This window comes from Rutidosis leptorrhynchoides, chromosome 9 (assembly GCF_046630445.1).
Source record: "Rutidosis leptorrhynchoides isolate AG116_Rl617_1_P2 chromosome 9, CSIRO_AGI_Rlap_v1, whole genome shotgun sequence".
NCBI lineage: Eukaryota > Viridiplantae > Streptophyta > Magnoliopsida > Asterales > Asteraceae > Rutidosis > Rutidosis leptorrhynchoides.
In genome coordinates, this window is record NC_092341.1 from 84796717 (window position 1) to 84809267 (window position 12551).

The following is a 12551-nucleotide window of genomic DNA, read 5'->3' on the forward strand; positions in this document are numbered from 1 at the left end:
TTTGAAGTCAAAGATTCAATTTTTAAAAGTCAAACATTGTTCTATGATCGAATTTGAATTTTCTATTATATTTTCAGTCAAATTAAGGATTTGGAAAGTTTCCATGAATGTTTTCTAACATATTTCATGTTATAATCATGATCTATAACGGTCTCCATTTCAAAAATCAATTTTTTTTTGTTCTTCGCGACAATAGCAGCAGCAGGTTATTTATTTTTTTTCTTTTATTTCTTTCTTTTTCCGTTTTAATTAACTAAAGTATTTATAAATAGTTTCTATAAAAGAACCTAAAATTAGTTTAGATAATTGTATGGATGTTAATTGGGTCTGTGGTCGAATCAAATTATGAACAAGATGGAAATAAATTTATACGGGTTATATATATATATCAGAGAGAGATATAAACAGAAAGACAGATCGGTTCAGCTGGTTAGGGTTGTTGTCGGGTTAGCGAGAGGTCTCGAGTTCGAGCCTAAGCGACGACATTTATTTTTTTAAAGCTTCTTTTAAAGGTAGTCTATTTTTTCTTATTAATATTATTATTATTATCTTTATTATTATTATTATTATTATTATTATTATTGTTGTTATTGTTATTAGTATTATTATTATTACTATTATCATTATAATAAATAATATAAGTATTATTAAAAATTATCATAATCATAATTATTATTATTATTATTATTATTACTAAAATAAGAATTAAGGATCATTTATTATTATTGTTATTATTAGTATTGTAATTATTATTATCATTAACATAAGTATTATTATTAATATCATTAAGATTATTAGTATTATTATTAAAACTATCATTATTATTATCATTTTAAATATTATTATCATTATTATGATTAGAATTATTATTATTATTATCATTTGGAAAACAATACAAATTGTCATTATTATCATTTTACTACTGGTATTATTATTATTATTATCATTATTACTATTATTATTCTTATAATTATCATTAACATCAGTATTTTTATTACCCTTATAATCAAATACAACTTTCGATTACCAATATTAATATTATTTTACTAAATAGATATTATGTATATAAAAACGTATTTATAGTTAATATTACATATAAGTATGTATTAACCATATTATCAATTTTCTATGAATATTCATATATAACAAATTAGATATTTTTAAAACAAACCAAATATATATTAATATAACTATATAAATATTTATCATTTTAAATACATATACACAAATTAAATATATATATATATATATATATATATATATATATATATATATATATATATATATATATATATATATATATATATATATATATAATATATAATATAAGTTATAATATGTGAAATTGTTTAATTACGATTACATGTTTTAATATATATAAAACTGATATAGGTTCGTGAATCCGAGGTCAACTCAACTCTGTACTTGTTTAGTGCCATCATACGCATAATTACTACAAACTATCGTATCGTATCGTATCGTGAGTTTTCATAGCTCCCTTTTTATATATATTTTTGGGCTGAGAATAAATGCAATATTTTTATAACTGATAGACACAAGTGCAAACTATTATGCGACCAACATGAGTACCTTTATTGTGTTGATGTGTAACATGTTATTGTGTTCATATGAAACATGCAAAACCCTGCTTTGTAATATCATTAATTGCTAGATAATGAAGAGGCAAACGGAATTATTATAAATAGCGCTATTGGAAGTAACGTCCCGCACTGTTGACCTCAGGTCAATTGGTGGTATAATAATAATCTCGACAATTACATATGTATTATCTCGGGGTAAAATCATTTAGTTTTGATATTATACGCTCATGGAATACTTTTGATATACATGATATATCGTCTTTTATTAAATCTTGTGATCTATTACTGAAATCATTATTTATGACAAACCTATGAACTCACTCAACTTCGTGTTGACTTTTTAAGCATGTTTATTCTCAGGTACTTAAATATTGCTTCCACTGTATATCTGCTGCTTTGATAATGATTGCTTGCTATGCTTAGAGTCTTCATTACATATCATATCAATTAAGAACATTTAATGCTCTAAATACAATGTAATCTATTTATCTTCCACTGCAAAACTCAAAAAAACGTCTTATATAGAGTCATTCTCGTTTATACAATTGTGATTTAATATAATTAGTCACAAATACCTCAGGCCCTATTTGGGGGTGTGACAGATTGGTATCAGAGCAGTATTTTTGTAGAGAACCTGGATTGCATTTTAAGTGTGCCTTATATAATTAGGTACCTTAGCAATGTAGGACTACAACTTTCCTTGACCATAGTGCCTTTAATTATTGCCTTTAATTGTTAAATGCTACACTATACCTTAGAAACTTTACTTATTAAATTCTGTAATCTTTCTTAGAATGCCGAGCCAATCTAAGAATTATACTCACTCTCATAAGTACTATCCAATTCCGTCACCACATTTAAATGCGACACCATGATTTCTGAAATTCTCGTCATTCCTTTGTCATCTATCATGGTTTTGTGTATTACATATGTATTACATGAAATGTTATCCATGATTTTTGAAATCTCTACTATTCATATTCATTATTTTCAAAATCTTTTCTTTCTCGTTATTTTTTATCATTGAATTTTCTTGACGTGTGGCGTCTACGAAACTCTAGAATGGAAGGGTTTGGATTACCGATTTAAAGGATCCTATAGCTCAAGCCCCTAGACCTGAATAGACCATTACGAATTGAAAGTCTTTAATCAAAATATTATCTAATTTCATACTTATCATTTTATCTTGACACGTCATACTGCCATTATTGGAGTATAGACACATCATATCTTATCATATCTATCCCAGTAGACTTTGTCTAACACTTTTCCTAAATTTCCTCCGTAAATTACGGAAATCTTTTTGCTATATATACGTATTCGAGGAGACGAATATATCATTCAGTATTCAATACTCATTTCATATCAAACCCTAATTCCAAACACATAATATGGATTTCTCACCTGATTTCTCAAGTTCAGCTAGCTCCGAAGATAGCGTGACGGGAGCACACCCACCGATCAATTATCGTGATTTCTTCAGAAAATGGGGATGGGTTCGCGAAATACTCACCCTATGGAGAAATGAAGAAGGTACTCCTTATCACGAGCCAAACTTACCACCAAACGTTGGAGTACTCGATCCGCTTACCGGCAAACCTGTTCGCAATACTGTTTTCACTCTTTTCGCAAGGATTTTCCTCTTCGAAGGTCGACTCGATGTAGCCCAAGACAGTATTCGTACTTTACTCCCAAATTCTAACCAGATAGGGTTATTAGGAGAAGTTAGAAGACTTCAAACTAAATACCAACAATTGACAAACCTTACGGAGGAATGGGTAGATCAAATCCATAGACTCGAGCATAAAGTAGAAACCCTGGAGGAAACGGTGCACGACTTAGAAGCTAGGCTCACACCTACTACCCAAGTACCACAAGCAACACCAGCAGCATAACCAGCACCACCAGTACCAGCAATATTGTAGAGACCCGTCCTAATCCATCCGGACAAAGTCCATATCGATTATAAACGATTCACAACAATTGATTACATCGCGAGGTACTTGACCTCTATATGATACATTTACAAACATTGCATTAATTTTTGAAAAGACAATCTTTCATTACATCGAAAGTTGACGGCATGCATACATCTAACTATAATTGACTTAATAATAATCTTGATGAACTCAACGACTTGAATGCAACGTCTTTTGAAATATGCCATGAATGACTCCAAGTAATGTCTCTAATATGAGCTAATGCACAGCGGAAGATTTCTTTCATACCTGAGAATAAACATGCTTTAAAGTGTCAACCAAAAGGTTGGTGAGTTCATTAGTTTAACATAAATAATCATTTCATAATCTTAATAGACCACGAGATTTCATATTTCCATTTCTCATAAACATACGTCCCATGCATAGAGACAAAAATCATTCATATGGATTTAACACCTGGTAACCCACATTCACAATATATATATAAGAATATCCCCATCATTCCGGGATCCTCCTTCGGACATGATATAAATTTCGAAGTACTAAAGCATTCGGTACTTTGGATGGGGCTTGTTGGGCCCGATAGATCTATCTTTAGGATTCGCGTCAATTAGGGTGTCTGTTCCCTAATTCTTAGATTACCAGACTAAAAAGGGGCTTATTCGGTTTAATAATCCAGCCATAGAATGTAGTTTCAAGTACTTGTGTCTATTTCGTAAAACAGTTATAAAAGCAGCGCATGTATTCTCAGTCCCAAAAATATATATTTCAAAAGCATTTAAAAAGGGAGCAAATGAAACTCACGCATATAATTATTGTAAAACAATTAATAAAGCATTTGCATGTATTCTCAGCCCCAAAAATATAAAGAGTAAAAAGGGAGCAAATGAAACTCACTATATTGTATTTTGTAGTAAAAATACATATGACGACATTGAACAATGCAGGGTTGGCCTTGGATTCACGAACCTATATCATTATATATATATATATATATATATATATATATATATATATATATATATATATATATATATATATATATATATATATTAACACATAATATGGTAATCGAACGAATTTATATTATTAGTTATATATTTATTATTTTAATAACTTATATGTTATATGTTTTAAATTTAGTATTATGTACTAATTGTTAATTGGTAATATAATACTAATACTAGTAATTAAATAAAAATTGTAATCTCTTTATAATATTAATAATAATGATATCAATAATGTCAATTCAAAATAATAATAAAAAATAATAGTTTTATTAATAATGTTATTTTTAATAAAAATATAGTTTTAGTAAAAATGATAATTTTAACAATAATGATAAAAAAAATAAAAAGTTGCATTGTTTTTACAATAGAAATTATAATTTTTGATAATAATCCTTAATATTATTAATGCTTAATAATCATACTTGCTAATAATTAATGTGAATAATCAAAATAATATTAATGATAATAATAGTTATAATAATGATAATAATAATAATAATAATTCACTACCTCAAGAAATAAGTCTTTAAAAATAAAGAATACCTCAACCAAGGTTTGAACCCACGACCTCCAATTTACACACAAACACTCCTCACCAACTGTCCACTTCTGTTTTATTGATAAATGCTCCTCATCATTTTTTTAAATATGGTTTCGTCCACCTAGAACACAGCAGGCCCAACTAAAAATGTCATGGCCCAACTGAAGCTGTATTTTCGACCCAAGCAGGGCACGGCCCAATTAACAGCCCAGCACATGCTATTATTTAAAAAATATATGTCCTGGCCTAAAATCGAACCCGAGACCTCTCGGTTCTAAACACACCTCCTAACCATCTGGGCCACTCACACTTTTCTGATTTATATTTAACCGAAAAAATATATAACCCCTAATTTTCCTGTCTTCATCATCTTCATGATACAACAATATCGTCTTCAACATACATCACCTTTATCACGCATAACACCATTATCATTGATTCATGTACTCCTCATCTTCATAACCCACCGGTCGTTGTAACAAAAAAAAAATTATGAAATTAACTTTTGATCGATGACTGTAGCAAAAAATAAAATAAATTTTATAATATAGTAGCGATTTAATCATGGTTTACAGTAGGTTTCCATGAGTCGTGGTTTGATATAATATAGAAATAAAGAAGAAACATAGTAACAGGGAACGAAGAGAAAGAAGAGAAAAGAAGTTGGGTTTCGGGAAAGAAAAAAAAATAACGTTTTCAGTCCATGATGATTTTGAGTTTATGATAGTTTGAAATCAAAAACAGTTGCAGCAGGAAGCAACGTTTATTGATGGTGATATGGTTGTCGTGGGTGTTGGAAGATATGGTATAATCACGACGGAAAAAAAAAATATAGAGAGGAAGGAGAAAGTGTGGTGACGGATAATGATGATTGTAATGGTGTTTCGATGGTGGCATTTCCAGTTATTCCTAGCAGCAGTAGGTGGTTGTAATGAAAGGTGGTGGTCGACGTTTAGATGATGGTGTGAAAGTTAAAGGTGGTTCATGGTTTAAAGTGGTTTCGTGGTTGTTCACGGCTGAACAACACCGCAAGGTGGCGGGTTTTGTTACGTGATCGATGGTTTGAATTGGGTTGTTGTAGAAGGTGCCGATGGGTTATGGTGGTGATAGAAGTTTGGAAGGTTGAAAATAATCTTGGTGATGGTTTTTAAATCTTGCAAGTATTAGGTATATTTATATATATAAGTTACTTAATTATGTAATATAATGTAATATTAGTGGAAATTGAAAAGTGATATCACAATAATTCTAACAGTGAGCAGCCATAAATCTTAACTTATGTGCCAACAGTTTTTAACTCGAGGAGTATATCGTGTCTTTTGCTAAACAGTTAACATAATAAGGTGTTCCTAAAAATTCCAAATTTTTAGATTGAACATATTTAATTATTTCACTCATTACCTGTTTGAAACCTGATCAAAAAGGCTCGAAAATTATTTATTTTATGTTCCGATTTAAATGTACGGAGTACTAATATTTAAACTTAAAAAGGTAAAAATACTTTTAACAAATCTAAAATCTTCGTAATCGATTTACAGTTCAACTTTTATTTTAATCCATCATAAACTTATATTAAATCTATATGAAGGCTAACGAAATGTCAACCGAGTATTACAGACGTTTACTAATTAAGCTCGAAATCATTTATATTCCCTTTCTATATATAAACAGTTTTAAAATAGCAAAGTTAATTACTAAATCAAATATATTATATATTTTAAACAAATAGATTTAATATAACTTTATATATTTACAAGTAATATTTATATACATATTTATATATCTATATATTCTATAGTTTCCATTAATCGCATTTTATTTTATTTATTTTTACAATATAAATTCTAATAATCATATTATATAATATTCTAAATTATATTTTAAATTATAAATACCTATTTAAATATATATGTTATCTATTTACAAATAGTTGTTCGTGAATCGTTGGGAATGGTCGAAAGTCAAACGAATATATGAAACAGTTCAATATATTTGTGACTCAACATTACAGACTTTTCTTATCGTGTCGAAATAATATAAAGATCAAGTTTAAATTTGGTTGGAAATTTCCGGGTCATCACAGTACCTACCCGTTAAAGAAATTTCGTCCCGAAATTTGAGTGAGGTGGTCATGGCTAACAATAAAAATGTTTTCATGACGAATACGAGCTGATAAATAGAGTTTTATTACTGTCGAGTAATATGGATAAGATAATTCGACTACTCGAAGAGTACGAGTGAAGCTATCACAAAAGAGTGAAATGAGAAAATAAAGTTTCGTCATAACTTTTACTAGTCATGGTTGAATTCCGGAATTCAAGGGATTCAAAAGAAAATTTTGGAAATCTATAAGATCTGATTCTTCGGTGGATAAGGGAATTAGGATCTCTATAATTAAATACGGTGATCTGTCTTGATTACTCTATCTGATATTTCCATTATAAATTAAACTTTTTCCGTTCCAATATTTTCCATCACTCCTATACTTGCTTTCTTAGTTCATACATCCAAAAGATTGTGAAAATGCTTAATCCAGTTCTAATCCTTGATATTTTCCTAATTATCATTTCTGTCATTCTTCTTTTCAATCTTTCACCGGAAGAATCTGTTTACTTCTACTATTACCTTAGAGTGTCATTCTTCTTTTCAATCTTTCACCAGAAGAATCTGTTTACTTCTACTATTACCTTGGAGTGATACTATCCTTAATTATACCGTGTCTTTATGTTGCGATCAGCATTGATATACACGGTTTGTGATTTCTGTGCTGTTGTTGGGTTTTATATCTTCTCTTATATTTCGATGTCTTTATTTCTGTCTCCCATAATCACTGTCATTCACAGTTAATACTCCCTCCTATTTGCTGCGATTTATACTCCAATTTCTATTTCGGAGCTTTGTCCCTTCGTTTCTTCTTCTTGCGATTTGGCATCTCTTGTAATGGTCCAGAATTCGTAGGTATGGAGTTTCAAATGAACGTGGCTAATGTTCTAAGAGGGAAATTGTAATAGCACGATCTTGATTAGTTAAATTACCGGAATTTAAGAGAAAAGATAGAACTATCAAGAAATATGTTCTTGATATGTTTATAGATTAGGTAGAATGTAAGAGTCGTGTAACATGGCACATGATGACGTTATGGTCTGTGAATCATCACGTTTCATTAGAAAACTCAGCATGACTTACTCTAATATAATCACGTTGATCAAGTGTCATTATATTATACTAACTCATGCATCAATTCCCAACACTACTTCAAAAACATTCATAATTTAAATTCAAAGATTTATAGAATATAGAAACTAAAACAGTTTCCTTGTATGAGATAACACAGATAGCGAAGAGATAATTAATATTGGACGAGAATATTTATGAAGATATCTTCAAAAATATTGAGGATATTTATAATAAAAGATATGATAATATCTTATAATTCTGCAACCAAAATGTGATGAAGAAATTCATTCATAATGATTTAGAACAATTACGAAATAAGGTATTCACTAAAGATTTCATCAGAAATAGAATCATAAAGATTCTTTAAATACAGGGTTTGGTCCTTGTATTTGTCCTTGGTCTCCTTCATGGTTTGCTCGATTCATTTTTCAGAACTCATAGATCTGATTCATAAGCTAGAGTGCTTTTCAAAATTTCAGAATGAAAGTTCATAATTCTATGAGATAAATGTTATATGTATACATATAACTGTTGATGTAGAAATGCTACGAGATTTAAAATACTGATTGCTCATTTCCTGTAATTGGTATGACAATTCTTGTTACAAGATGCGAATGAGTACATGATGAGACTTCAATAGATAAATATAGTGATTTGTCGGGGAAATTTAAACCAAAGAGAAACGAAGTTGCTGGTACGTCTGCTGGTAATCAGATGGAATATAAAAAGTTCCCCGGCAATAATAAAAGAGCACACATATATATCAAGGTTATAATAAGGTCGTTTCGAACGAAAAAAAAATCGAAGTTGACTTGCTGGAGCTGTAACAAAATTGGCTAATTTGGAAAGGGATTGCAAAGTTATTTTGGGTAATAATAATATCAAAGGAATTGGCACATCTACGTGTTAAACGTTTACTCAGTTTTCGAGAGTTTTTCAGGTGTATAACTATATGCATAAATCTTTCCTTCTATAGATGAAGTGTCGTTGGTTCATCCTCTCAATTGAGGTGTTTTCAAGAATTATGAAAGGTTTGAACGCAGAATGTAATCGTGAAGATACAAATGATGTTTAAGACGAAACCAAGTGGCAAACTTGAAGAATTGTTTAGTTTCATATGTTATAATCAACGTTTTAATTCATTTTAATTATCCAATGTTATTAGTCCATAGTCGATAGTCCACAATTGACAGTCCAATAATTCATATATAGTTTAATATATAATATTCGAATTAATTAATACGTGTCGTGACCCGTGTACATGTCTCAGACTCGATCACAACTCAAACTATATATATTAGTGTAGAATCAACCTCAACCCTGTATAGAGAACTCGATCATTACTGCATATATAGTGTCTATGGTGATTCCAAATAATATATATAGATGCGTCGATATGATATGTCAAAACCTTGTATACGTGTCCCGATATTTAAAGTGCGTAAAATAAATAACAGAAATTAAATGACGATAAATAAAGTTGTGAGAATTAAAATTGCGATAAAATAAATTGCGATAATTAAATTGTGATAAATAAAATGTAATATGGAATTAACAGTTAGCTAGGAACAGTTAGCTAGGATTTTGTTAGCGTGGTTTCTTAACAAAATTTCATATTGTCAATTAGTCTGTTTCTAATCAATTTTTATTGTGTCCATTATTTCTTCATTATGCCACTTGTTGGATTCTGATAGGTCAAAATCTAAATATAAAATTGAATGAAAATGGTTATTCTGCGGTGAACGAATTTGTATATCGGTAGATATAAGTAGGATAGTAAATGACTGTTGAATTAGATTCGAAGAATGTACAATGTAACTTATTAATGTGAGATCTAAATATTCCTCGGGTATTACCTACCCGTTAAAATATTTTCACCATTAACAGTTTGTATAAAAGAATTTTTAATTACAATCTTTATGAAAACATATATACATATATATTTTCTTCAGATGTAATCATGGATTTAATGAGTTAATATAATATTAAACTCATTTAGTTTTCGGTTGGAACTAGAATAAATAATCTCTAAAACTTTAGAGATTACATATTCGCCATGTCGAACGAAGATAAATGAGGTAGAACGATACGTAGAACGAAGATCATACTCGAAGTACAGATAATGATATTGAAGCATGGATTGTTGATGGTACTGGTGCTGTTATTGATGCTACTGTTGGTGCCAGTTATGTTGCTGAAGCTGGTAGATTTTGCATCATATTCTCCAAATTGATTACTCGAATGCAAAGTTCGCTAATTTCTTATATTATTCCGGGATGATTTTCGGTCGGAACGAGCAGATGAATAAGGTTTAGAATTATAGATAGAATATAATTGTGGCAAGATATTCGAGAAATGAGGGTGAAAATGGTGTTTCGGACTAGTTCACTGGTAAGTGCTTCAGGTTCATCGCCAAGAGGTAAATTCGATTGGTGAAAAGGATCGCCTTCTTCGCGTCTCCATTGATTAAGTCAACTACGAACCCATCAGATGAATTGGAGATGGCTGATTGATTGATTTCTTCTGGTGACACCGCTTTCGGAGCTTAGGTAAATATCCATGTCGGAATAGCTATCGAAATCTGAGGGACTCGAACTGGTTGAAGGATTCATCTCATACGATCAGATGAAGGAATTTCAATAAGAAATAGATTATAGGATGTAGATTAGTACCCTGCAATACATAATTTACATATGTATATATAATACTAAAATCTCATAAGTTATGGAGGAATCTACGGAAAATGACAGGCAAAGTTTACAATAACATATATGCTAAGATATGAATTAGCAGATATGCTAAGATATGAATTTTGTCTATACACTAATCATGCAATCAATGCAATAAGATGTGTCTAGACTAAGGATGATAAGCAAGTGATTCTCTAAGAATGATAAGCAGGTAATTTTTGACACGAAATGATAAGCAAAACTTTTGACATGCAGACACGGTCGAAGTCCAGACTCACTAATGCATCCTAACGACTTCTCAGTCAGACACACTAATGCAGACCTAGTTTACTAAGACCACCGCTCTGATACCAACTGTAGAGACCCGTCCTAATCCATCCGGACAAAGTCCATATCGATTATAAATGATTCACAACAATTGATTACATCGCAAGGTACTTGACCTCTATATGATACATTTACAAACATTGCATTCGTTTTTGAAAAGAGAATCTTTCATTACATCGAAAGTTGACGGCATGCATACATCTAACTATAATTGACTTAATAATAATCTTGATGAACTCAACGACTCGAATGTAACGTCTTTTGAAATATGCCATGAATGACTCCAAGTAATGTCTCTAATATGAGCTAATGCACAGCGGAAGATTTCTTTCATACCTGATAATAAACATGCTTTAAAGTGTCAACTAAAAGGTTGGTGAGTTCATTAGTTTAACATAAATAATCATTTCATAATCTTAATAGACCACAAGATTTCATATTTCCATTTCTCATAAACATACGTCCCATGCATAGAGACAAAAATCATTCATATGGATTTAACACCTGGTAACCGACATTCACAATATATATATAAGAATATCCCCATCATTCCGGGATCCTCCTTCGGACATGATATAAATTTCGAAGTACTAAAACATCTGGTACTTTGGATGGGGCTTGTTGGGCCCGATAGATCTATCTTTAGGATTCGCGTCAATTAGGGTGTCTGTTCCCTAATTCTTAGATTACCAGACTAAAAAGGGGCATATTCGATTTAATAATCCAGCCATAGAATGTAGTTTCAAGTACTTGTGTCTATTTCGTAAAACAGTTATAAAAGCAGCGCATGTATTCTCAGTCCCAAAAATATATATTGCAAAAGCATTTAAAAAGGGAGCAAATGAAACTCACGCATATAATTATTGTAAAACAATTAATAAAGCATTTGCATGTATTCTCAGCCCCAAAAATGTAAAGAGTAAAAAGGGAGCAAATGAAACTCACTATATTGTATTTTGTAGTAAAAATACATATGACGACATTGAACAATGCAGGGTTGGCCTTGGATTCACGAACCTATATCATTTATATATATATATATATATATATTAACACATAATATGGTAATCGAACGAATTTATATTATTAGTTATATATTTATTATTTTAATAACTTATAAGTTATATGTTTTAAATTTAGTGTTATGTACTAATTGTTAATTGGTAATATAATACTAATACTAGTAATTAAATAAAAATTGTAATCTCTTTATAATATTAATAATAATGATATCAATAATGTCAATTCAAAATAATAATAAAAAT